At 44.6% G+C, this 24,832-nt stretch overlaps 1 long non-coding RNA gene across 1 annotated transcript; it reads left to right on the forward strand.

Annotated features, from left to right (window-relative positions):
* The first annotated feature begins 1,600 nt into the window (after positions 1 to 1,600).
* On the forward strand, positions 1,601 to 12,838 carry LOC133376046 (uncharacterized). Its single transcript, XR_009760395.1, has 2 exons — positions 1,601 to 1,689; positions 12,351 to 12,838. It is a non-coding gene; the product is annotated as an uncharacterized LOC133376046 (long non-coding RNA).
* Positions 12,839 to 24,832: the final 11,994 nt, after the last annotated feature.

Here is a 24,832-nt window from a genome sequence, read left to right on the forward strand (position 1 = left end):
GGCACTGAATCTGCTCTGGGGTTTAGTCCAAACTAACAGCACCTTGGACAGCTCCTTGGAAGTTCAGACTAAAACCCAGAGCAGATTCCCGTCTCCACTGACATCGGGGCCACCATTCTCCACTGTGATGAACCACTCTGGGAATTGTGGCTCTGTGAGGGGAATAGAGAGTGTCCTAACCACTCTCTGCACGGTTAACGAACTACAACTCCCAGGATTCTTTGGGAGAAGCCACGGCTGTTTCAAGTGGTATGGTACTGCTTTAAATGTACAGTGCAGTTGGGCCCCTTGTGTTTGTTTTTCTGGAACTGATGCTTTGAGCTGTACTAGGCTTATGAGTCTCACTAAGGTCCTAAGCTGAGGTTCTTCCACATCTTGGCTGCCTTCATCCAGCAGATTCAACAGCCTTCAGTTTCAGAGTGCCTGTCATGACCACCAACTCAATGCAGGAGCACAATTTCAGATTTCAGTGGGGAGGACAAGAGTGTTTTAATGCAGGAGTGGGGGACCTTTTTTAGCTTGGCCTTATGAAGAACCTTCCAGGGTCCACATGCCCATGGTGGCAAGCACCCTTAATAAACTACAGTTCCCAGGATTCCTGGGTGGAAGCCATGACTATTTAAAGTGGTATGACACTCCTTGAAATATATACTGCAGATGGGACCTTACTTACAGAGAGAGAGATTTAAATTTATAAACAATATAATTGGTTTATATTTTTATAAACCAATACTTTTTTGGGGGGGTGCTGTAGGCAATCAAGTATCAACAGCTGGATGCTTTTATTTTTTAAAAAATGTAACTGTTTAGTCATGATTTCACCTACTGAGGGCGTGAGATTAATTTTAAACCTTTCATTCCTTTGCCTTTCTCTGTATAAAAAGCAGGATTTCCCAGTAGCTTATGCATGCTCTCTTCTCTCTGCACATACCTTCCAAGTGCTCGGCTATGTTTCCTTTCCCAGTATACCGCAGCCACACCGTGTGAAATTGTTTCACTTCAACAATGTGTTCTTTGTCCTGCAACCATTCCTGTTTTGCAACCACACTAGGAATATATGTACAGGCCTGCAGGAATAGTCGAACCTTTAATAAGAGAGAGGTTTGGCATGCCTTTTCCATGAGTAAAGTCTACAGTCAAGTCCCAACAAGAACGCTTTATATCTCGTATGGTTCCCAATCTTGTTTAAATATGTAAAATGTCACTTCTGGGAATGATACCCATTTCCCGAATGCCAGCAAGCTGTAGTGCTCATTTTTAAGTTATCAATGATGCCTCGAGCTGTTTTGTTTGTAGTTTCCACCATTGACTTTTCCCAGGTGTATTAAGTTTGCATAGAGCCCCCCTCCCCGCCCAGCTCTCACGTTGCCTTTTAAAGGCGCACGAGCATGATCGCTGCCAGGATAGGCACGAACATATGAATTCTTGGGAGAGCTACAACATAAAAACAGGAATAGCCTGAGGCTGGAACTACAGGAGCAGCACCTTCCCAACAAATAGGAATGTAGGACCATAGGAAGCTGCCTTATATTGAGTCAGATCAATGATCCCTCTAGCTCCATATTACCTACACTGACTGGCTGCAGCTCTCCAGGGCTTCAGACAGGAGTCTCTCCCAGCCCTACCTGGAGATGCCAGGGATTGAATTTGGGAGCTTCTGCCATTCAGCTCCCTATGAGGAGCAGGAAGGTTATATACAACTTAAAATATATATTTTACAACTTTATTTGTAGATATTATTTATGGACGAAGTTTGATGCGGAGGAGTATTCTTAATACCGGCTGCTAGTGTTGATGTTTGGGTGTATTTTAACTTGTTAGTTAGTTTGTTTGTTTGTGCGTGTGAATGAGATTGTGTGGATGTGTTTGTGTGCGTTTATGTGTATTTTATGTGTTGTTGTGTGAATGTGCCTGTTGTGTTTTAGTATTTTTAAATATGTGCCTGGGAGAGCATATTTTGCATTTAACGGGGAGGCTTTTGGGGGGCCCAATTAGCATAGTGACGGGTTATGGGAGGTATGGCGCTAGGAGGAGAACGTGTCAGGTAAGGGGAACTCACCCCAGACAAGTTGTGTCTGTGCCTTGTTCCGGTTCTCCTCAAGACCACAGAACTGCTGGTTGTTCTATCAGCCAGCCCTTAGATCTCCAGGTGCTGCTTTTGAATGCCAGGTCGGTATATAATAAAACCTCCCTTGTCCATGACTTAATTGTGGATGAGAGTGCCGACCTGGCATGTATAACCGAGACCTGGGTGGGTGAGCAGGGAGGAGTTGCTCTCTCTCAGCTTTGTCCACCTGGGTATACGGTGCAGCACTATGGTAGACCTGAGGGTCGGGGAGGCGGGGTCGCTGTGGTCTATAGGAGTACTTTCTCTCTCACGAGGCATCCTGTCCAGATGGCGACTGGTCTAGAGTGCCTCCACCTTGTGCTGGGTCAAGGAGACAGACTGGGAATCCTGTTGGTGTACCGCCCACCTTGCTGCCCAACAGCTTCCCTAGCTGAGCTGACAGAGATAGTCTCGGAGGTATTGCTGAGGTCCCCCAAACTTGTGGTGTTGGGGGACATCAACATTCATGCCGAGACTGTTTTATCTGGGGCGGCTCAGGACTTCATGGCCTCCATGACAACCATGGGGCTGTCTCAATTTGTTACTGGCCCAACGCATGTATCGGGTCACACTCTTGATTTGTTCTTCACCACTGGTCATGGAAATGGTGATCTGGAGGTGGGGTGTTTTTCATCTACTCCATTGTCATGGACAGATCACCGCCTGCTGAGTTTTAGACTTACAACGACTCTTTCCCTCTGCAAGGGTGGGGGACCTATTAAGTTGGTCCGCTCTCGGAGGCTTATGGATCCTATTGGTTTTCAGACGGCTCTGGGAGTTTTTCCAGCTGATAGTACTGGTGCTCCTGTCGAGGCCTTGGTCGAACTGTGGAATACGGAGATGGCCCGGGCTATTGACATGATTGCTCCCGCGCGCCCTCTTCGATGCAGAGCTCATACAGCTCCGTGGTATACCCCGGAGCTGAGAGTGATGAAGCAAGAGAGAAGGAGGCTGGAGTGCAGATGGAGACGAACTCCAGATGGATGCAGTTATGCTTTGGTAAGTGCCTCTACTAAGTCGTATATAAAAGCGGTAAGGGCGGCGAAGAAGTTTCACTTCGCTGCCTCTATCAGGGCATCTCTCTGCTGCCCTGCAGAGCTTTTTAGGGTTGTACGAGGACTCTTACATTCTGGTCCTCAAGATACTATTGAAACATCTGAAGCTCGCTGTAACGACATCGCAGGGCACTTCCAAAATAAAATCGCATGCATCCGTAGGGACCTAGACTCCGATGTTATGACAGACGAATCCATTGAAGTGTCCAGAACACGGTCTTGTCTTTCATTATTGGATGAGTTTCAGTTGGTGCAGCTTGAGGAAGTGGACAAGGTACTTGGATTGGTGCGGGCGACCACGTCTGCTCTAGATCCTTGTCCATCTTGGCTAGTGAAGGCTAGCAGGACTACTACCACTGGCTGGGCCAAGGAAGTGATAAATGCCTCCTTGAGTGAGGGAGTAGTCCATAGTAGCCTCAAGGAGGCAGTAGTAAGACCTCTCTTAAAGAAACCTTCCTTAGACCCAGATGACCTGAACAACTATAGACCGGTGGCGAATGTCCCCTTTTTGGGCAAGGTTCTGGAGCGGGTGGTTGCCGGTCAGCTCCAGGTGCTCTTGGATGAGACCGATTATCTGGATCCGTTTCAATCCGGTTTTAGGCCTGGTTTTGGCACTGAAACAGCCTTGGTCGCCCTGTATGATGACCTTTGTCGGGAGAGGGACAGAGGGAGTGTGACTCTGTTGATTCTCCTTGATCTCTCAGCGGCGTTTGATACCATCGACCATGGTATCCTTCTGGGGAGACTCGCGGAGTTGGGAGTTGGAGGCACTGCTTGGCAGTGGTTCCGCTCCTACTTGGCGGATCGTCACCAGAAGGTAGTACTTGGAGAACATTGCTCAACTCCTTGGACTCTCCATTGTGGAGTCCCTCAGGGGTCGGTTTTGTCCCCCATGCTTTTTAACATCTACATGCAGCCTCTGGGTGCCGTCATCAGGAGTTTTGGAGTGCGTTGCCACCAGTACGCTGATGACACCCAGCTCTATTTCTCCTTTTCATCTTCTACAGGTGAGTCTGTGGATGTGCTGAATCACTGCCTGACCGCGATAATGGACTGGATGAGAGCTAATAAACGGAGACTCAATCCAGACAAGACTGAGACACTGCTGGTGAATGCCTTCCCTGCCCAGATGGTGGATGCTTACCCTGTACTAGATGGGGTTACACTCCCCTTGAAGGAACAGGTTCGTAGTCTTGGGGTTCTTTTCGATCCTTCCTTGTCTCTGGAGGCGCAAGTGGCCATGGTGGCAAGGAATGCATTCTACCACCTTCGGTTGGTAGCCCAGCTACGCCCCTATCTGGACAGGGATGACCTCGCCTCAGTTGTTCATGCTCTGGTAACTTCTAGGTTGGATTACTGTAATGCACTCTACGTAGGGCTGCCCTTGAAGACAGTTCGGAAGCTTCAGCTAGTGCAAAACGCAGCAGCCAGACTGCTGACGAGGACCAGCCGGTCAGCGCATATAACACTTGTTCTGGCCCGTTTGCACTGGCTACCTATTTGCTTCCGAGCCAGATTCAAGGTGCTGGTTTTGACCTATAAAGCCTTCCATGGCGTGGGACCGCAGTATCTTGTGGAACGCCTCTCCCGCTATGAACCGACCCGGTCACTTCGCTCAGCGTCTAAGGCCCTCCTCCGGGTACCAACCCATCGGGAAGCCCGGAGGACAGTTACTCGATCTAGGGCCTTTTCTGTAGTGGCCCCCGAATTGTGGAATAGCCTCCCCGAAGAAATACGCCTGGCGCCAACGCTTCTATCTTTTCAGCGCCAGGTTAAGACCTGGCTATGCTCCCAGGCATTTTAAAGCGTTTAATGTTACAATTTTAAATCTCTTTGTTTCAGTTTATTTATTGTGATATTTTGTATTTCTGTACTTTTAATCTTTTGTACACCGCCCAGAGAGCTATTTGCTATGGGCGGTTTAAAAATGAAATTAAATAAATAAATAAATATACAGGAGGAGGCACCTCTGAAGGCAGGCAGGCCAGATGCTTTGCATTCAGGCACAATGAATTAACCATGTGCTGTCTCTTTAAGCTCAACCCACCCACCTCACACCGCCCCTCTCTTCCCTTGGATTCTGATGGGGATGGGGAATCTTCCAGATGTTGTTGAGCTCCAGGAGGGATGGAAGGATCCGTCAGTTTCTGTTCTCTCCATTACTCATTTCTCCAGTCTGAAATTCCGTTTCTCCACATATCTGCATGTTGCTATTTTTTACCCCCCCAAAAAAAATCCTCATGAAAATTCAACATTTTAGTGCAAATTCCTCCTAAATAAGCACACTTGTGTGTGCATTTTTCTGCATTTTTGCAGAGATTCTGCACATTTCTGCAAAAGCAAGCAATTTCTCCTATTATGCATTTTTGGTATGTTATTTTCACTAATGTGTTTATTTTAAGGCACACTTACCCCTAATATATGCATTTGTGTAAACATTGTTTGGTTGGAAAACTGCAACACAAAATTTGGACAAGTGCAAATTTCAGAAGGACGGCTGTGTTTTGGTTCTCATATTGTTTCAGAAAGTGCAGATTTGATAGATTTGGCTTTAAATGAGAACTGAATCAAATTTCCCTCCCCCACCGGTAGACTCCAGCTCTCATCAGACCTAGGCAGCATGGCCAGTGGTCAGGGATGATGACAGCTGCAGTCTAGAAACATCTGGAGGGCCACAGGTTCCCCTTCCCTAGACTAGAAGATCTGTGTTGCAGGCCTGTGTTAAGAGCCGCACCATGGATTCATGTATAACTCTGTTTAATAAACTAGATCTGTTACTGATATCTACATAGAGCCTCCAATCACTTGTCAAGCCTCTAAAGACAACATATCCCAAACCATGTAGATCTTGGGTGGGGAACCCCAGGCATAGGGGATGAGTGCAGCTGTCCCGCCCTCTCCATCTGACCCTTGGAATCGATCTAGGCCACACTCTTCCTTGACTCCATTCCACAACCTTCGTGTGTTTTTTCCTGGCTAGAATGTGTCCTTGAATTATAATAACTTCTATTGCTTGCTCACCTGGATGGAGGATGGAGATCAGTGTGTATGGGTGTATGTGTGCGAGAGAGAATGAGAGAGAGAGAGAGAGTAGAAACCTCTGGTTTTTGTATAGCTGAAATGTACCCTGCTATACAAAGTTAAGAGTCGCATCCATTGCTCCATCCACTTTTGCCTCTGGACTCACCGACCTCTGGCATGTGGCCCTCAGGAGGTTTCTATGAAGGAATGTGGCCCTCAGACTGAAAAAGTTTCCCCGTTTTGAATGCAGGGCTGAAATGTGGATTATCGCCAGTCCTCAAGGGGAATAAGTTGGGAAGCTGGTGAAGCAGAACTAGGATATGAGCAATATGCTTCCTGTAGAAAGAGTGTCCTTTGTGTATCAGGCAGTTGGATTAGACGGCATTTCAATTTCTGTGAGTTGTGTGGTTCCATATGTGTAGCAATAATGACCGGCCCACTCAAAGCTAATGGCAAATGATCATTATAATGGACATATCCAGTGAAAGCACGTCCTCTGAATAAAAGCAGCACAATATCTCCCTCTGTGTCCATTTTTGATGGGGCTTTCTTAAGACAAATGCTTAGTGAGCCATGCCCATTGGTGGTGCAAGGATTCAACCTGATTTCTTTGAGGTTGACCCAGAGACTTTTGTTGACAGTTTAGGAAGCAGGATTTGGTTTTCTCTCTGTCTACCTTTTTTTTCTCCTTCTCTTCTTGCGGTTGATTTCCTGCAGAGACAATATTGAGCTCCTGAGGATTTACAGCTTGAAAAATATTGCTTTCATCCACAGAAAGAGACAAAGGGCAGTCGATTTTTGCTCCTCTGGGATGGATTTCCGCCGCATTCATTATTCCCCATTGCCCTGCTTAGAGCTGCTAACTTCAGGGAAACCTTTTGATAAGATCCATCCCCACCCTCAGCTTTCCCCCCCCCCAATACTGACACATTTCCAAACTTGGATGCAATTAAGGATGGGAGAGAAAATCAATTCAGTTCCCACTTAAAGGTGAACTTCCCTAATTTGCACTTTCCAAAACAATTTGCAAACCGAAACACAGCTAGCCTTCAAAATTCGCACTTTTCTGAATTTTGCAATGCAGTTCTCAAGTCAAGTAATGTGTTCACAAATGTGTATATTAGAGGAAGGTGTGGATAAAAAACATTGTTGCTGTTGTTGCTCTTGCTGCTGCTGTTGTTGTAGTTGCCTGCCCCTCACCAATCGGTCCCAAGGCGGGTTACGAAAATGTAAAATACAGTGTTAATGCATATATTAGTGAAAATAACATACGAAAAGGCATATTAGGCCAAACAATGTGTATAAGGCAAAAATGCATAGAAAATTTTGTATATTTGGAGAAATTCATACAAAAATGCAGATGAAATCGCCCATGCCTAATGTGGCTGGTACTTCCCAGCTGGGCAGTGGGCTTCCCCAGATTCCTATGCCAGGCTCAGGCTCTATAATCCATTTAAAAATGAGTTCATATTCTTCGACTCTGGGCAATATTGACACATTACAGAACAGCTTGCCTAGTCACTTTTCACACTTCCTGTGGAATGGCCCAAAGGAATCCAAACATCTCACCACAGGCTACATGAGTTTCTCCTGCATTGTAGTGGAAGCTCAAACACCATACACAAATGCTCCATGTTTCTGCTGAAAGTGTTGGCTCCAAAGTGCAGAACGAGACCCAGTGGTTGGAAATTGCATGGAAGCAGATTTTGGCTAAACATTAGCAGACACTTCCTAGTGGGAAGAGCTATTCAACAGTGACATGGATTGCCTCAGAAGGTAGTGAACTACTCTTCGCAGGGGAAAGGGAGAGATAAAACAGAAATTGCCCGGGGCTACCTATCAAGGATGCAGTCATTGCATCCTACATTGAGCAGGGGGTTGAACGAGATTACCATCGTGAGATGTTGGACCTTCAGATGTTGTTGGACTGCAACTCCCATCAACCCCAGAAAGCATGGCCAATGAGCAGGGATATTGGGAGTTGTAGTTCAGCAACCTCTGGAGGGGCAAAATGTTCCTCTAGGCCCTTCCAATTCTATGATTCTGTGAAATACACAGCACTCATTTCCTAGAAGCAGCCCAACTATTTAGCAAGCCTTGATTAATGTGAATGGTTAAAAATGTTAAGTGAATGCAGAAACAAATACAGGAAGTAGAAATGAATAGCACTTCCTCTAGGAACCACAAGTGAATACACTAATAGGCAAAAAACCTTGTGGTTTAAGAATGTATCTATAGCTATTTCTGTCAAACGTTAAAAATCAGGGAAATTGGGCAGTTATAGTGAATGCACCAGGGAGCAGGAGACCTGACCTCCTCTCTGAGACATTGTACTGTCCTACAAATTTGTAAAAATGCAAACACAATTTGGGTTGGTCTTTCACAGTTCAATCCACTTGCTGTGTAACTTGGAACAATTTGTTAACATGTGCCTCTAAGCATTTGGTGAGTGCTGGCAACATCTGCCATCTCCAAAGATGGGGAATTACATTTTTGTATGTTTGTTGATGTTCTTCTTACTTTACTTCTTTCCTGTGTTACTACTGTTCCTACAGAGAATCTAACCTAGAAAATTATATTTCTCTCATTATTCATCATAGAAATCTATGTCAAATTTATTTTTATTAATTTCAAAGCCTTTTTATTGGTCAATGTCATATGACAGTGAAGATAGCCTTTTTTGTTTCAAACTGGAGGTTATGCTCTGTTTCTATTTTGAGCACATTAACAGTTGAATCTGAAACTGCAGTTTGATGTAAAATCTGACGGATTACAATATGTTGCTACTTAAGCAATGAATCTAGCTGTTGGAAAAAACAAACTTGGCCTGCCCAAGATGCATGTTTTCAGCCTGCTATGCTTAAACTACTCCACTTAAGGAAAGGTAGGCATGGTCAATTAAAAACATAGAGCACACCTAGCATTTTGCTAGTATATATTTCACCTCCCACTGTTTTATCTTGTGCAAATTGAGGCATTCCTCATGTCCATTGGAAACTATTCTGCAGAATAGTCAGTGTCATTATTCCTCAATTGTTTTTGGAGCTTTTTTTTAGTGTTGCAAAATGTTGCTGTAAACATATTCACAGAAACAGAAGCAAAAGAGAATGATTTACTATAGGAAACTTTACTAAAATTGCAAAGTAAATCAAACATATTTAAAGTGACTATCTGAATGATATCAACTGTTTTAATATAGTTGTTTTGGCTCCCTGCTAAAACAAGATCAGCACAGCACATATTTTGTTTCTGTTCTTTGGGCTGACTGCAGGTGCTCTTCGAGGTCACTGATTCATAGGGTCACCATAAGTCATAATTGAATTGAAGGCACATAACAACAACAACAAAGCAGGTGTTGCCAACACTCACCATATGCTCAGAGGCACATTATCAAATTCTTCCAAGCTACACAGGAAGTGGATTGGACTGTGAAAGACCAACCCAAATTGAGTTTGCATTTTGACAAATTTGTAGGGCAGTACAATAACTTAGAGAGGAGGTCAAGTCTCCTGCTCTCCTGGTGCATTCACTATAGCTGCCCAATTTCCCTGCTTTTTAAAGTTTGATAGAAACATCTGTGGGCTACAGGTACATTCTTAAACCACAAGGGTTTTTTTGCCTATTGGTGAATTTCCCTGCTTTTTAATCCAGAAGGTAAGAAATGGGATCTGTGCAAGTTTGCTGAGAATTGATCATTTGCATGCTTATTGAGTTCAGTGGGATTTACTCCCCTGCAATCATGTTTAGGATAGGTGAAACTGACCACAGGGGATGGGGAGGGGGGAGGGGGAGGGGAGCAAGCAGGTGGAGAAGGAGGGTAGGATTGATCATTTGCATGTTATTGAGTTCAGTGTGATTTACTCCCATGCAATCATGCTTAGGATAAGTAAAACTGACCATGGGAAGGGAAGCCTGGAGTGGGCAAGAGAGGAGGAAGAAGGAAGAAGGGAGGAGGAAGGGAGAGGAGAGGGGAAGGAGGAGAAGGGCAGGGCTGATCATTTGCATGCTTATTGAGTTCAATGGGATTAACTCCTATGCAATCATGGCTAGGATAGGTAAAACTGACCATGGAGGAGGGGGCAGTAGAGGGAAGGAAGAAGAGGGAGAGAGGAGCAGAAGGAGTGGGAGGGGAATGGAGGGGTGAAGGAAGGGGAGGTCAGGTCTGATCATTTGCATTCTTATTGAGTTCAGTGGGATTTACTCCCATGCAATCGTGCTTGAAAATGAAATGGAATGCCTTCAAGTTGATTCCAACTTATGGCGACCCGATGAATAGGGTTTTCATGGTAAGCGGTATTCAGAGGTGGTTTACCATTGCCTTCCTCTGAGGCTGAGAGGCAGTAACTGGCCCAAGGTCACCCAGTGAACTTCATGGCTGTGTGGGGATTCGAACCCTGGTCTCCCAGGTCGTAGTCCTAGGATAGGTAAAACTGACCATGGGGGAGGGGGAGGAGGGGGAAGGAGGGGATTGGAAGGGGAGGGGAGGGGAAGGAAGGGAGAGGGAAGGGGCAAGAGGGAGGGGATAGGAAGGAGGAGGGGAGGGCAGGATTGATCATTTGCATGCTTTTTGACTTCAGTGGGATTTACTCCTGTGCAATTATGCTTAGGAAAGGTAAAACTGAACATAAGAGATGGGCAGGGGGGAGAAGGAGGGCAGGAAGGGGAGGGGAAGGGGAGGAGAGGAGATTGGGTGGGAGGGCACTGGTCAGAGGGGAAGCCCCTTTCCTTTCCAAAAGGAAAACATTATGAACAGTATCATTCTTTTTCAGGGTTTTCCCCACCTTTTTATTCTACAGCAGGCACATGTAGCCTCCCACCCAAATTTAAACCAAAGCTGTCCCTGGCCTACAACCACACCAGACTGTTATTTCACTTTAGGCAGTCATGGCTTCTCCCAAAGAATCCTAGGAATTGTAGTTAGTGAAGGGTGCTGAGAGTTGCTAGGAGACGTCCACTCACAGAGCTTCAATCAGAGCGACTGCCTATTAAACCACTCTGGCCACTAGAGCTCTGTCAAGGATTTTCTGGGGGAAGCCATGACTGTCTTACGTGAAATCAAAGTCTGGTGTGGGTGTGGCCTCCTGATTAGGCAAGCCCAGCAGCTTTGAGTCTGGCTTTTAGAACACTGACAGTTGGTTCTTACTGAGCATGCCCAACATTATCATTGAGTTCAAGCCAAAATTTCTTAAATTAATTAAAAATCAGCCAGGCATTTTTTTTTAACTTTTAAACTGCAGAAGATGAGGGTCAGGCTATGGGGCAAGGTCAGTAATAGGATTACAGGTACTCTGTGAACATGGCTGATTTTTAATTAATTTCAGCAGATTATCAGAATTCTGACAGAAAAAAGTCCAAAAGCAGTCTCTCTCTTTTTACAGTTTGAACTCTCGATTCTCTCTGAGTGTTCTGTGTATCACTATGAAAATTGACAGGGTTGTTAAGCAAGCATTTCTGAGTTCAGGACTATAAGTTTTGTAAGATTTTGTTTTGAAATTAGCTTATGGGAAGCATCAGAATGGCATGGGGGTATTTTCAATTTAACATTGCGGAATGCGAAAAATCCATGCTGACTATAATATAGTGACTATAATGATTCCTAGAAACTGGTATTCAGAGATGTATCACCTCTGATACCAGAGGCAGGATGCAGCCATCAGGACTAGTAGTCACTGATAGCCTTTTCCTCCATGAATTTGTCCAATCCTCTTTTAAAGCCATCCAAGTTGGTAGCCATCACTGCCTGTCGTGGCAACAAACTCTATAGTTTAACTACATGCTGTGTGAAGTACTTTCTCTTGTCTGTCCTGAATCTTCCAACACTCAGCTTCCTTGGGTGGCCCCGAGTTCTAGTATTACGAGAGAAAACTTCTCTCTAGCCACTTTCTCCACACTATGAAGAATTTTCTGCTGTGTTCCTCCTTACTTGTCTTGCAACCTTTCTTCATAGGGAAGTTGCTCCATAGTGCTCCTTGATCATTTGGGTTGCCCTTTTCTGCACTTTTTCTAGCTTTGCAGTATCCCTTTTGAGAAGGGGTGTCCAGAACTGTATACAGTTTTCCAAGTGCGGTCAGCACACCACAGATTTGTACAATGGCATTTTGATATTGGCATTTTTCATTTTCAATCCCATTCCTAATAATCCCTAACACTGAATTTGTGTTTTTCAGAGCTGCTGCACCCTGGGTTGCCATCCTATCAAGCAATCCACTATGACTCTAAGACCTCTCACTCTTTTTCAGTCACCACCAATCCAGTCCCCATATGTGTATATGTCAAATTAGTAATTTCTGCCCCAACGTCCATCACTTTCCCCTTGCTTAGACTGCATTTGATGATGGTTGACTGAAGACAGATGTGCCTCCAGCCAGGACCAGATGCAGACTTTGTGATGCAGTTTCAGCTCTGCTTTCTCTTCCGCACCTCACTCTGCTACTGACACGTGTACCTGGCTCTTACTCAGTGAGAATGTTTGCCTTTCTCAAGGCTGGCTCCCTTCCTCCTCTACATCTTTCCCAACTCATTTTTTTCCATTTAAACAATTGTTCTTGTGTTTTTTTTACTGCTGTCATTGTATTTTAACACATTTTATGTATGCTGCCTTGAGAATTCTGGTTATGGGGCAGCATAGAAGTACCATAAACAAAGAAACAAGAAAGCATTGACTGGGTGCCTTTTTTTAAAAAAAAATCATTTTTTATCTGAAATTTAAAACATTTGTCTGGGCAAAAGGGGTGATGGACAGAAATCATGATTGTCATAAGGGGCAGCCATTCAACACCTTGCACAGTCAGATGGAAAGGTAGGAAAGAGATCATGATTGTCACAACAGCCAGCAAATCAGACTCCACACAGCCATAGTTTCTCCTCACAGACTCCACAGTTTCTTCTGGAAGCAGGGTGAAGACCCAACTCCTCCTAGACTTGATTCACACTGAAAATGTGTGCATCTGCCCTCAAAAGGGGTGAGTGAAAATCAAGACCAGCCCAAGATATTTTTCTGCCTGAGTCAAAGAACAAAATAGTGCACACTTCCATTCCATGTACAGAAGCTAACTGGATGGACAGTTGAATCTTACATCAACACTGGCAAGAGGGCAACAAGGTGCACCAACTGAGGGCAGCAGGCTAGCTTAGGGGACACAGAGCAGGCTGCATTGTATACCCAGTGGTGTCCTTCAGGACCTCATCCCCTGCCTTTCAGCATTGGCCACCTGAAGCAGCTGTCTCACTCTGCCTAATGGGAGGACCAGCCCTGGTGCTGATAAGAGGGAACATAGAAAACTGCCTTATACTAAATAAAACATTTCATCCATCAAGCCCAGTACTGGCTACATTCACTGGCAACAGCTCTTCAGGATTTCAGGTAGGGATATCTCCCAGCACCACCTGGGAATGCCAGGGACTGAACCTGGGACCTTCTGTGGGTGAAGAAGAGTCTCTACCACTGAGCCATAGCCCTTCCACAGCAGTTTTTCTTTTCTAGCTGCACCTCTGCCTTTCATCCTTCCCCTTTAAACTGCTTTAACAATCTTTCCTTCTCTGCAGAAACTGTAGTTCCATGAAGAGAGAATCCTCAGCATACTCACCAAATGATGTCCCAAGGGCAAAAACTAGGGCAACTGGTATAAAACCAACATAGCATTGCTTTGTAGAGATACCAAAAGTATAGTGCATGCACACCCATGGAAGAGGGTCTTTGTCTTTTCTGTCCATGCCCGTACAGCAGAAGATAGGAATTGTGGCCCGGCCTGCTTAATGCAAAATCTATTAAAGCCAAATGAGCATGTTTCAATGGACTTTAATGGGTCTTTAGATTAAACTGTTGGCTTCTAATGACAGTGCTACATCTTCAAGGTTAGAGGAAAATATACTACAAATGCAATGAAGAAGAGGAAGGGTTATGTTATGCTGGGAGTTCATAGAAAGGTAGTGGGGTGCTAGAGGTAGGACAGGATGATTGAAAATCAATGGGTGTCCTCACTTCATCTGGAGGAGCATGCTTTTAGATTCAGCTTCCTCTTAAAACAAATGCACTCTCTGTAGCATCCTCACCTCCAGGTGATGCTGATGAAATTATTAGGTTTGAGAAAGGTTATATGACTGGGATTGCATAAGGTAACTTTTGAGGCATCAGCTTTTTTTGCATGACAATTGGGATGCGTCAGGATCATTTGAGCCAGATGAAAGGTAGACTTTTTTTTTACAGAGTGCACAGCTCTTGTAATATTGAAGGACAACACCTCCCCAATTGCTCATTGATACAGGTTAATTGCATACAGTTATGAGTGCATGACACATACATGGCAAGTTATCAGGGAAGTGACAAGAAAGAGTCCCAGATAGGAGATGCAATCCAAAAGCTTGTGGTTTTAATGGAGACATGTCCAAACTTCACCAAGGGAGGAGCATTTTATTAGTATCCCACATGGTTATAAACCTCTGGCGCATCTTTGTTGGAGGCAGGACAGCTGGCAAAATAAAACATTGGTCTGACTCACAGCCAGCTGACATGGCTGGAAAAAAAAGAGCTGAAACTAATTTGCTTCCTAAAATTGTTCTCTGGGTTTGCTCTGCTTTGTTTTGCTTTGCTGTCAGATGGTCTCCATACACTGTAGTTGCTGAACCTGTGGATATTTGCTGAAACGTTGACAAATATTCGATATCTGTACTGACATAAAATAATATTTGGTTATTTCATATGTGTTCCTTGCCAGAACAATGGACAGATGCTAATAAATCCAAAGCACTCTATTTTTGAAGTAGGATCCCACATGTTTAAAAGATGTATATTTAAAATTTGAAATTGAAATTTCACATTCAACAACTGTGTTATGAAACTGGAGATTGTGTGTGTGTGTGTGTGTGTGTGTGTGTGTGTGTGTGTGTGAGAGAGAGAGAGAGAGAGAGAGAGAGAGAGAGAGACCCCAAACATTTCTGTGCTACTGATTAAAGTCAATCTTGGCTATGCTTTGCACCATTTCTCCAATCCAGATGTAATCCCACAAAACAAACTACTGACCATGAGATACATAGGAGTATGCTGCCTTATAATGAGTCAGACCATTAATCCATCTAGCTCAGTATTGTTGACACCGACAGGCAGCAGCATTCCAGGGCTTCAGACAGTGGTCCTTAGAATCATAGAACAGTATAGTTGGAAGGAGCCTATAAGGCCAACTGGTCCAACCCCTTGCTCAGTGCAGGAATCCAACTTAAAGTATATCCAACAGGTGGCTCTTCAACTGCCTCTTGAAGGCCTCCAGTGTTGGAGAGATGCAAAGGAGATGCTGTATCACTGAGCTACATCCTTTCTCCTTCTGCATCAAAAGATACACCCACCCAATTCAGTGGGGTCCAATTGGACCGTTGCTGTGGATGGGCACCCAAAGTTGTTACTGTACCAGCCAAGTACACAGAAACCTGCCTCCATGAACAACTCTTCCTTGCTGGATTGAGGCCTGTGCAAACAGGTGATGAACTAGTCGTGCAGAAAACTTGTAGAAGGAACTCCATTTACTGAGCCTTGACAACAGCCCACAAGTATTTCCTGTGCTGCCCTCTGTGAGTGTGCACTGCACGTGTGCCGAGAGCAGGGGAAGAACATTCTAGAATGAAGAGGCATATGCTCAACCACTGGTCCCTCCTTGACAAGTGCCTTCCTGAAAATGGATCACTGAGCCTTAAGCAAGGCCTTGGAGCAGGAGCAGAGAACCTCCAGATGTTGCTGTATGACAACTCCCATCATCTCTGACCATTGCATTGGCCACAGCTGGCTGGGGTTGGTGGGATTTGTAGTCTGACATCTAAGGGCCCCTGACTTAAAGTGGCATTTGTAAACAGAGGAGCCCCCAGGCCCAATTATGTTTAGCATGTGGTCCCAATGTGGTCCATGATTCCCCAAATGTGGTTCCCCAAAACATACCCACCTGTCCTACACCTGGCATAATATGTGATGTCAGGTGAGGGACAGGTGGAGACATGGCTGCCAATGCACCATTGGGAGCTTTAAAGTCAAATTGGTTCCACCACTATGCCCACCCTGAGCTCCCCACTCCTTGTCCCTTTCCCTCACAGGAAGTGCCAGATGCCCACTATTGGGAAACCAAGCTTACAGTGCTGCAGTGCCTGTGCCACCCTGCCAACTGCTGCTGTCACCATCCATGTGTGTGTGTGTGTGTGTGTGTAAATAAAAATAAATAAATAATACATGCATTTCCATGCCAGACTCCTTAGCATGGTCTGTCCCAATAGAAAGCAGAGCTTGAATTCAGTGACCATCAGCTGAGGGGCTGTGGCTTTAAGCCCACTGAGATTGTCTGTACCACCCCACTCAGTCAGGACCCCATAGTGCAGCCAGCTCCTGCATAAAGCAGAGACTGAAGTCAGTGCTGATCAGCTGAGCAGTGGTAATTTCAAGCCCCACTCAGCTGGGCTTGGATTTTCCTTTGTAGGACAGCATTGTGACATCATAGATATGTCAAGTGATTGACAGATGGGTGGGTCGCTGCCACCTATCAAAATGACCTACCAAGGATGGGGAATCCAGGATCTGGCCCACTGGCCAAATCCAGTTCCCAACTCTGACCTAAACCAAAGCTTGGAGAGAAGACAGCCATGGGCCCTCTTTGTTCATGCCTCTCCTTGCATGCGCTAAATGTATGGAGAGGAACTAGGGCCATTTCTGATAACCCCATCCATGCCCTGCAAGCTCTGCCCCCCTCAATCTACACATTGAGCATCTGCAAAGGACAACTATGTGCATACAGCCATGTGTGCATGAGTGCTGCATGCAAAAAGGGACCCCTTATTATGTAGGGATCATGATCATGTGGAGTACCTGAGTGCATACAACTATACAGCTGAAGACATGGGCAATGCCATCAGGTACAGTTCTAGCTGCACCTCCACATATTTAGGATATACATGGAGGGGAATGTGTAAAGACAACTATTGCATTATAAGAGAATTCACAGTGGTTTTTCACCCACAGGATGAAATCAACTTTGTAGTTTGTGTCCGTATACAATCGAATATTAGGTCTTCCATATTACTTAAGAGATCAATTAGGCTTTGACTTTTGTTGGAGCAACATCTTTGTTCCCTGGGAACTCTCCCAGGTCCTGTAGGCATGACTGGTGGTTTTGCTAATTGGCTGCAATCTGCTGTTTGCTGCCTTCTTGTTGGTCTCTGACTTCTGCTGCTTGAATCCTGCTACTCCTGGCCCATTGCTTCAAAGCATCAGTCTAACTGGCTTGGCATGGACTGAATTCCTCAGCATATCACAGAGTCAGGATACCCATCAACTTTGAATTGTCATGGAAATGTGGTAAACCTGCAGCGTAGTCATACCTAAAATGAAACCACGAAGAGATGAACAAAATCCCTAAGACTCTTTGAAGTGTTAGGCACATAGATATTGCCCAAGAACTCAAAAAGGGCCATTCATTCATTTTGCTCCAATTTGCATTCTTTTGTGTTTCAATAAAATACTTAGCTTTGAAAAGCAACTTGTCCCCGGCCTAATATGTAGAATGATGCCCACGCACACCTGGGTTCTTCAGGGATGATCTCTGTCATAATGATTGCACACACAATGTACCAGGCTAGAGATGAAATTCTCAGAAAGGAAGATGTCAGACTATTCATTAACCCAGCATCCAGTGTCATCTTGTAATTGCCAAATTAGCTGGATCATGACTGTGCATGTTTAACACTCCTTTGGGCAGGTGCCACATAAATACCTGAAGATTGGAATTAACTCTCAGGGTTAGCAGCAGCAGCATATCCTATGGGGTTTTCATTGCATTCAAATATCAGGGCAGGATTAATCATTATATTAAGTAATCTGCTGAATGGGATCATGCCCATTCAAGGCACATTTCAATGGTGCATTCACCTGAGAGCTCTCCAACGTGTATACAGGAGTGTAGTCGTCTGGGGTCTCAGAGTGTCTTACATTTTTAGGAGCAGAATCCCAGCAGAGTCCCTGTGTCTCCACCATCCTACTAGCCAATCAGCATAAAGGGGACTGTGTTAGTAGCCACTGAGAAGAGTCTTCTAACATGCTTCCTTGTACTTTCCCGACGATTCGAGCCAATCAGAGTGAAAGGAGGTGAATCAGCCACTGAGACAACTCTTTTCAGTACCTGACACTCTCCCCTTTCATGCTTATTGGTTCCTAGGGAGATCTATTTTTGTAGGAGAAGGCATTAACAAGCATCTCATTCTCAACCCAGCAGCAAAAAGGGGGGAGGGGGGGAGGGGAGGGGCTGCGACTATCATGAAGGGACCCTGCACTTCTGAATTGGCCGCCACACTACCAGGTGTATATATTTATATTGCACCAAGCACACTGGGTTCTTTAAAATCTCCAGTTATTCAGGGTCAGTTCCTGAGTTGTGCTGATAGTGTGGTTGCTACTGAGATGAATTATATCTGCACGCAGCCACTTGTATGAAGGGATGCCCACACAATTTGGTTCAACAGTAGCCAAACATTACCAGAGGAGGGGGAACCCTGGAATGGTTACTGTTGGCTCCAACAAAATAGGCTTCCTTCAAGCAGAGTCAGTCACATGTCTAGATGCCCACATAATTCAGCTTCTTGGCAGTAGCCACACCATGGTGAGAACCAACTCATTAAAAAAATGGTGATGATGTGATGTTACTTTATCACATGACAGGAGGCAGTAGTTTTGTTTAGAGCTGATAGTGATTAGCATTAGAGCTTGAAGATGTTAGATGATTGTGAGCCATCTTTGAGGGAGAACTAGGGATGGAATGGTATGACAAAATAAATGTCAAGTTTATTTCTCATTTCCATCTCACTCCTTGATTTTGACAAGAAGTGAGTTATTTTTCCCCAAATTCCACCAAAAAAAGAAGCATTCTTGCATATTATATACCAGTTGCTTACCAGGCCCAATTTGACCTTTAAATCCCTATATGGTCTCAGCCCAGTCTATCTAAAGGAGCGCCTCCAGTATCATCAGCTATGTCACCCAACAAGATCAGCCTCAAAAGACCTTCTCTCCATCCCTTCAGTCAAAACAGCCAAACTGGTGAGGACTAGAGAGATGGCTTTTTCAATTGTGGCCCCCACCCTGTGGAACTCCCTCCCAAATGATCTCTGCCATGCCCCTTCTATGATGAGCTTCTGCCAGGCCTGGAAGACCTGGCTCTTCAGGCAGGCTTTTGGGGTGGGTTAGATTTTATCTCCATTGTTTTTAGATTTTTAATGCCTACATATTGTATGCTTACGTTGTACGTCGCCCAGAGTGGCTGGACAGCCAGCCAGATGGGCGACTAATAAATTCAATAAATAAATAAATAAATCATTATGCATACAATATCACATGTATATTATGTGCATATACATTCCAGGTTTCCTTAAGTAACCAGCTCATAATCAGATGCATACAACAATGCATATATAACTGTATGGCAATATTTACGCATGAATAACTTGCAAAATTATGGTGCAGAAATATAGTGCAACTTGGAACTTCACTCTCTGAGATATTTTATAATAATATATGTAACTTTTGCATATAATTAGTTTTGTTTTTCTTCAGAAAAGCAAGAGCCACAAGGCACAGGTGGCTTAGACATGGGTCCTCACAAAACCCAAGGTTGGAGCCTGCAAATACTGTGTATCAATCCATTTATCCCTAGGGAGCACTCTGAGCCACTTAGTCACGTCCCCAGCTTTAAATGGCGGTAGTTGTCCCAGCAAGAGAATCTATATATCCTGTACCACAGCATTGGAGGTGTAGAACTCCTAGGACAGGAAGTGACCTTAAATTGAGCCTGACCATTGATCTCTCTAACTCGTTAATGCCAATAGATGGCAGGAACCCTCTAAACTCTTATTTTAAATGTTTTCTTCCCAGTCCTGTTACCTGAGATGAAGTGGAGACTTAACCTGGATGTTAGGTGAGTTACGTATATGCCCAATCATTGAGCTATGGACCATCGCAAATGCCCTATATGAAAAAAAATAGTGTTATATTATTAGGGTCAATTACAGAGGCCCACCAGTAAGGTCAGTTAGGTTGGTTTTATTATGATTTACTCCATTCTGATTTATTTGATTGCATTGGCTTCATTGTACCTGCCAGGAAGCTAGCTCCACCCAGCAAGCTGTTTCGAGTTTCAACCTCTAAACACACACACACACCATCCCAAGTGTCTGATCCAGCCATTTTTTTCCTGGCCCTCCAGGGCCCCACCAATTTTGACAGTGGAAAAACAAAATAAATTTAAGGAGACACAGCACTGGCATGGGGGAGACAATCACCCTCACCCTAGTCAACAGATTGCTCATCTGATGAGTGGGAAGGAGACAATGAAGTCCCCTCCTCACCTGATCTGCTGAGGAGGAGGACTCTGCCTGTGTGTATGTGGGGTAGCCACATTACTGCTGACATGAGGCCCCCAGAAGGTTGGTGAAGGTAAATGTGGCCCTCAGTCCAAAAAATATTAGTCAACTGTAAGCTCTCCTCTCTCCTACAGCAGTTGGTTGTTCTTTCCACTTGCAGGCATCATGCCTCCCACTCAACTAGAGGGCAGGGAATCCAGATTAATGTCCTCCCCCAACCATCACTGAATTTTCACTGTCCATCTCCGCTCCTATGGAGATACATCTCCTGAATATTACAGCTCTCAAAGCACCTTTATCTGTCCTGACCAGGTACTCACAGAAACCTGAAAGGAAACCATATTATGATGATGGTTATTCTGTGGTCTCAAGAAGCCCCTTGATGCATTTTGTCACGCTGACACTCTAAACGTCTCAACTCTATAGTCATTTGCTGGAGTGAAAAAGTAGTGGTGCCCATCCTTGCAAACTTTCCACCCATTTCGCCTTTACTGGCAGCGTCCCATCCGTAAGAGGGATGGAGCCAGAAGCATTAGAAGTGACTCAAATGTACCCCAGCATGACAAAAGATCCTGTGCATTGCTTCCTCTTACTCACATCACAGACATTGCTAGAGTAAACAGACCTCTTAGAAACACAAGTCCATCAAGACCTTTCCTGAGCCTCAAGATCTGCTCCCTGGGAGGTTGCCAAGAACGTCTTAACCACACATGAGTGCAGTAACTCATGCAATGGGAGTGTTCAAAGTGTCCAGACAGGAAAACTTTGAATTCCAGCCAGAGGAAGCTTTTGCTTTCAAAATGCTTGGGATTTCAGAAGCACTTTCCCTTACTTAGCTCTATTGCACTTTGCCATAAGAAGTTCAGGCTTGTCAGCCATCAATTCATGAAAATGAATGGTATTTCGTGGTATAGCTGTCCAATTCTGAACTATTTGGCACGAGTGAGTGCTAGATATGATAGAGCGATAGATAGTTCAGACCTGAGGTATGTGAGGCTTGCTTCAAAACTCTTGTGATTCTTTGCACAGTGAGAGATGGCCTTTGTGTAAGAGGCTGGCAACAGGAAGACCCAAAGCCAATTCAAGCTGCTGAAAAGTATCATCATTGCCTCTGGAGGAGGCGGTGGATGTGCCAATGGGATTTGCAGGTGGCCATTTTGGAAGGCTGGGAGAAGCCAACCATCTTCCTTCCCTTCTTCCAAGTACCATTCCTGGAAAACTAGTTTCTGATCCAGACTTCTTGCAAAGCTAGACCATCAGAGGGCTGAGTGGATCCCTTCAAAAATCAGTTGGGATCACTCTTGGGTAACATTTGCAGTCTTAGAATATATCTCTATTTGCAGTGGGGCCTCCCTCCTCCCCCCCCTTTTTTTTTTACATAAATGCAACCATTTTGGTCTGTGTGGATAAGTTCTATATATAAAGGTTAAAATTATGGCTTGGAAAATATTTGTGCCAAGGTATTTCCATAGGAACAGGAACAAGCAGTAGTTATTTCTAAGCCAGGAATGTCTGCGGACAAAATTCTGATACATTATTTAGGTTACTGCAATTGGGCCAGATGTGTCATGTGGACTGTTTCATGTGCTTTGATTGAATGAGTATGGGTTACACCTTCACTAGACAGTCCTTCGATTGGCCAGACTCCAGTCAATGCTCTCTCGCTCTCGCTCTGTGTGTGTGTGTGTGTGTGTGTGTGTGAGAGAGAGAGAGAGAGAGAGAGAGACTCTTTCCATATCTATTTATGCCAGAGAGACTTGGTTACTGAAATGTTTCTAGAAAGTTAATGCATCTACTCCAGTGAAAGACACTACAGGGCTTCTAAACAGGAAAGTAAAGCTGAATGCACCTTTTATTTGCAAACTGTTAATTTTTGAGATATTAAATGGTATATATATGCTTTTAAGTAAATATAAATAAATATACTGGAAAGATCATCCTTCCCTGGGCAGAGAGGCTTTTAACACGTCTTATTCCAGGAGGATGGTTTCCACACTATGTCAAGGAACCCACTCCCTGTCCTAAGCATCTGCTAAGGAAACCTAGTCATCATCATCATCATGTTTAATACCTAGATAGTGCTTTCATGTGTTCAGCAAAGCACTGTGTTGAAATCACTCCTCCAATTTCTTACAGGTTTTCTTCCCTTGCGAAAGGGGCTTCCATTCTTTCCGCCTCATTCTCAGGGCACTTGAGAAGGTCTTCAGAATTTCAGCGGGCGCAGGGTTTTGAGCTTTCCTTATCATTGCAAGGTGGCTGAGGGTGATGCATTTGTTTTTCTTTCCATTACCATTTCTCTAGCTCTCTGCAGCCTCCTTGGCTTCCTGTTCTTCCTGATCTGAAAAAGTCCCACGGGAGGCATGGTGACTGCATCTGTGTTGGAATTAAGTTTTTAGATGTTTCTAAACGTTTTTTTAAAAGATGTTTTGTTTTAATAATTTTTTATATATAGTTTTTATTCATTTCTGTAAACATAAACTCATAAAAGCAACAGAAATAAAAAAATTAAAAATAAACAGATCAACAAATTTCAACATTACATTTTGATATTTCCACACTTCCATACATTCGAGTGTTAAATTGGGCCTTCCATTTTTACTGTACTTTAAATCAATTACATATTTATTGATCGATACGTTTTAATGTGTTTTTAAAGATGCTTTGTCTTAATATGTTTTTGAAGATGTTTTGTTTTAATATGTTTTAAAGTCTTTTGCTTTTAAGATGCTTTTTAGAGTATTTTTAGTGTTTTTTTTGTTTGCTGCCCTGGGTTCCTTCTCACAGCCAGGGCCCTGGCCAAGGGTCCCTGTGGGCCAGAGAGGCCTCTGAAGGCCCCTCCTTAGGGTGGGAGGGTAGCGTTCCCATTCTGCGATCCACAGCAGTGTTGGCTCTCGACCCTGCCATAGATCGTAGAGAGGGAACTCTCAGGCAGCCCCCGCAATATAGTCAGTAATCATGGATGCACACCACACCTACCGCTCCCATTCCTGTGAATGATGTGCTCACAGTGAGCACATGCCTGCCATCAACCACGATGGGCTTACTAGCCCCATGCTGCCTGTATGGGTGAGTTGGGCCCAAGGCCCAGTCATGCCTGGCGCCAACCCTGCTCCTTCTAGGAGGAAGGGCGGGATATAAATTTAATAAATAAAATAATAAATAATGGGGTCTTCGTCTCGACTTTAACTGAAGTGTGGAGACCCAGGAAGGCTGCAAAGTGCAGACCAGCAGTGAGATGCTTTGTAGAATGAAAGAAAGGATATTCACAAATACCCTTTGGTCACCGCAAATGTAAAAGAAGCATACAGAAGCCCTGCACCCCACCCAAGAGAATTCTCTTCCTTTTGATAATTTCATAAAGCCATTTCTTTCCTGATTTATTAACGGAGAATGGTAAGACACACGCAAGACTTTTTCAGCACAGTACTAGTTCAAAGCACAGCTTGGAAAAGTTACTTTTTTGAACTACAACTCCCATCAGCCCCAGCCAGCATGGCCATTGGATTGGGCTGATGGGAGTTGTAGTTCAAAAAAAGTAACTTTTCCAAGCTCTGGACTTCAAAGGAACATAGAAAGCAGCCTTATACCAAGTCAGACCACTGGTCTATCTAGCCCAGTATTGTCTGCACCGACTGGCAGTGGATCTCCAGGGTTCCAGAGTAGGTTCTCACCCAGACCTACCTTATCTCACCCAGATGCAGGGGACTCAGCCTGGGACCTTCTGCATGCAAAGCAGATACTCTCCCACTCAGCCACAGCCCTGCCCCAACTAAGTCTGTATTCTGATTATCCCCACACACTGCTGATGGGGAAACTGAGACTGTAATAAAGTCGCTTGCTTAAGGCCACCTAATGAGTTCGGGCAGAGGCAAGATTCAAAATGGGAACTTCCTAATTTGTAAATCTGTCTCTAAGCCACCATGGCACACCCACAACATGCCCCAGAATCCCATGCAACTAGTGAGGTGTTGGGCAGAGATGGGGAACCCCCACCCCACAGGCCTAATTAGGCCTGGCATGATTCTCAACTTGGCCAGCAAGGCCGTTTCCCCCAAACCACATCCAACTGCTGCACACCTGACATCATATATAGCATCAGGTGTGGAGCAGGTCAGGACGTAGCTACAAAGAAACAATCAGGAGCTTAAAGTGCTGCTTTGCAAGATCAGTGTCAGTGCTGACATTGAACCCCACTGGGATAGTCTGCACTAAAGAGTTCCCCATTGGGAACTCCCTACTGCAGCTCAAGGGGATTGCTTTCGGTGCCAGC

Source organism: Rhineura floridana, chromosome 1 (genome assembly GCF_030035675.1).
Source record: "Rhineura floridana isolate rRhiFlo1 chromosome 1, rRhiFlo1.hap2, whole genome shotgun sequence".
Taxonomy (NCBI): domain Eukaryota; kingdom Metazoa; phylum Chordata; class Lepidosauria; order Squamata; family Rhineuridae; genus Rhineura; species Rhineura floridana.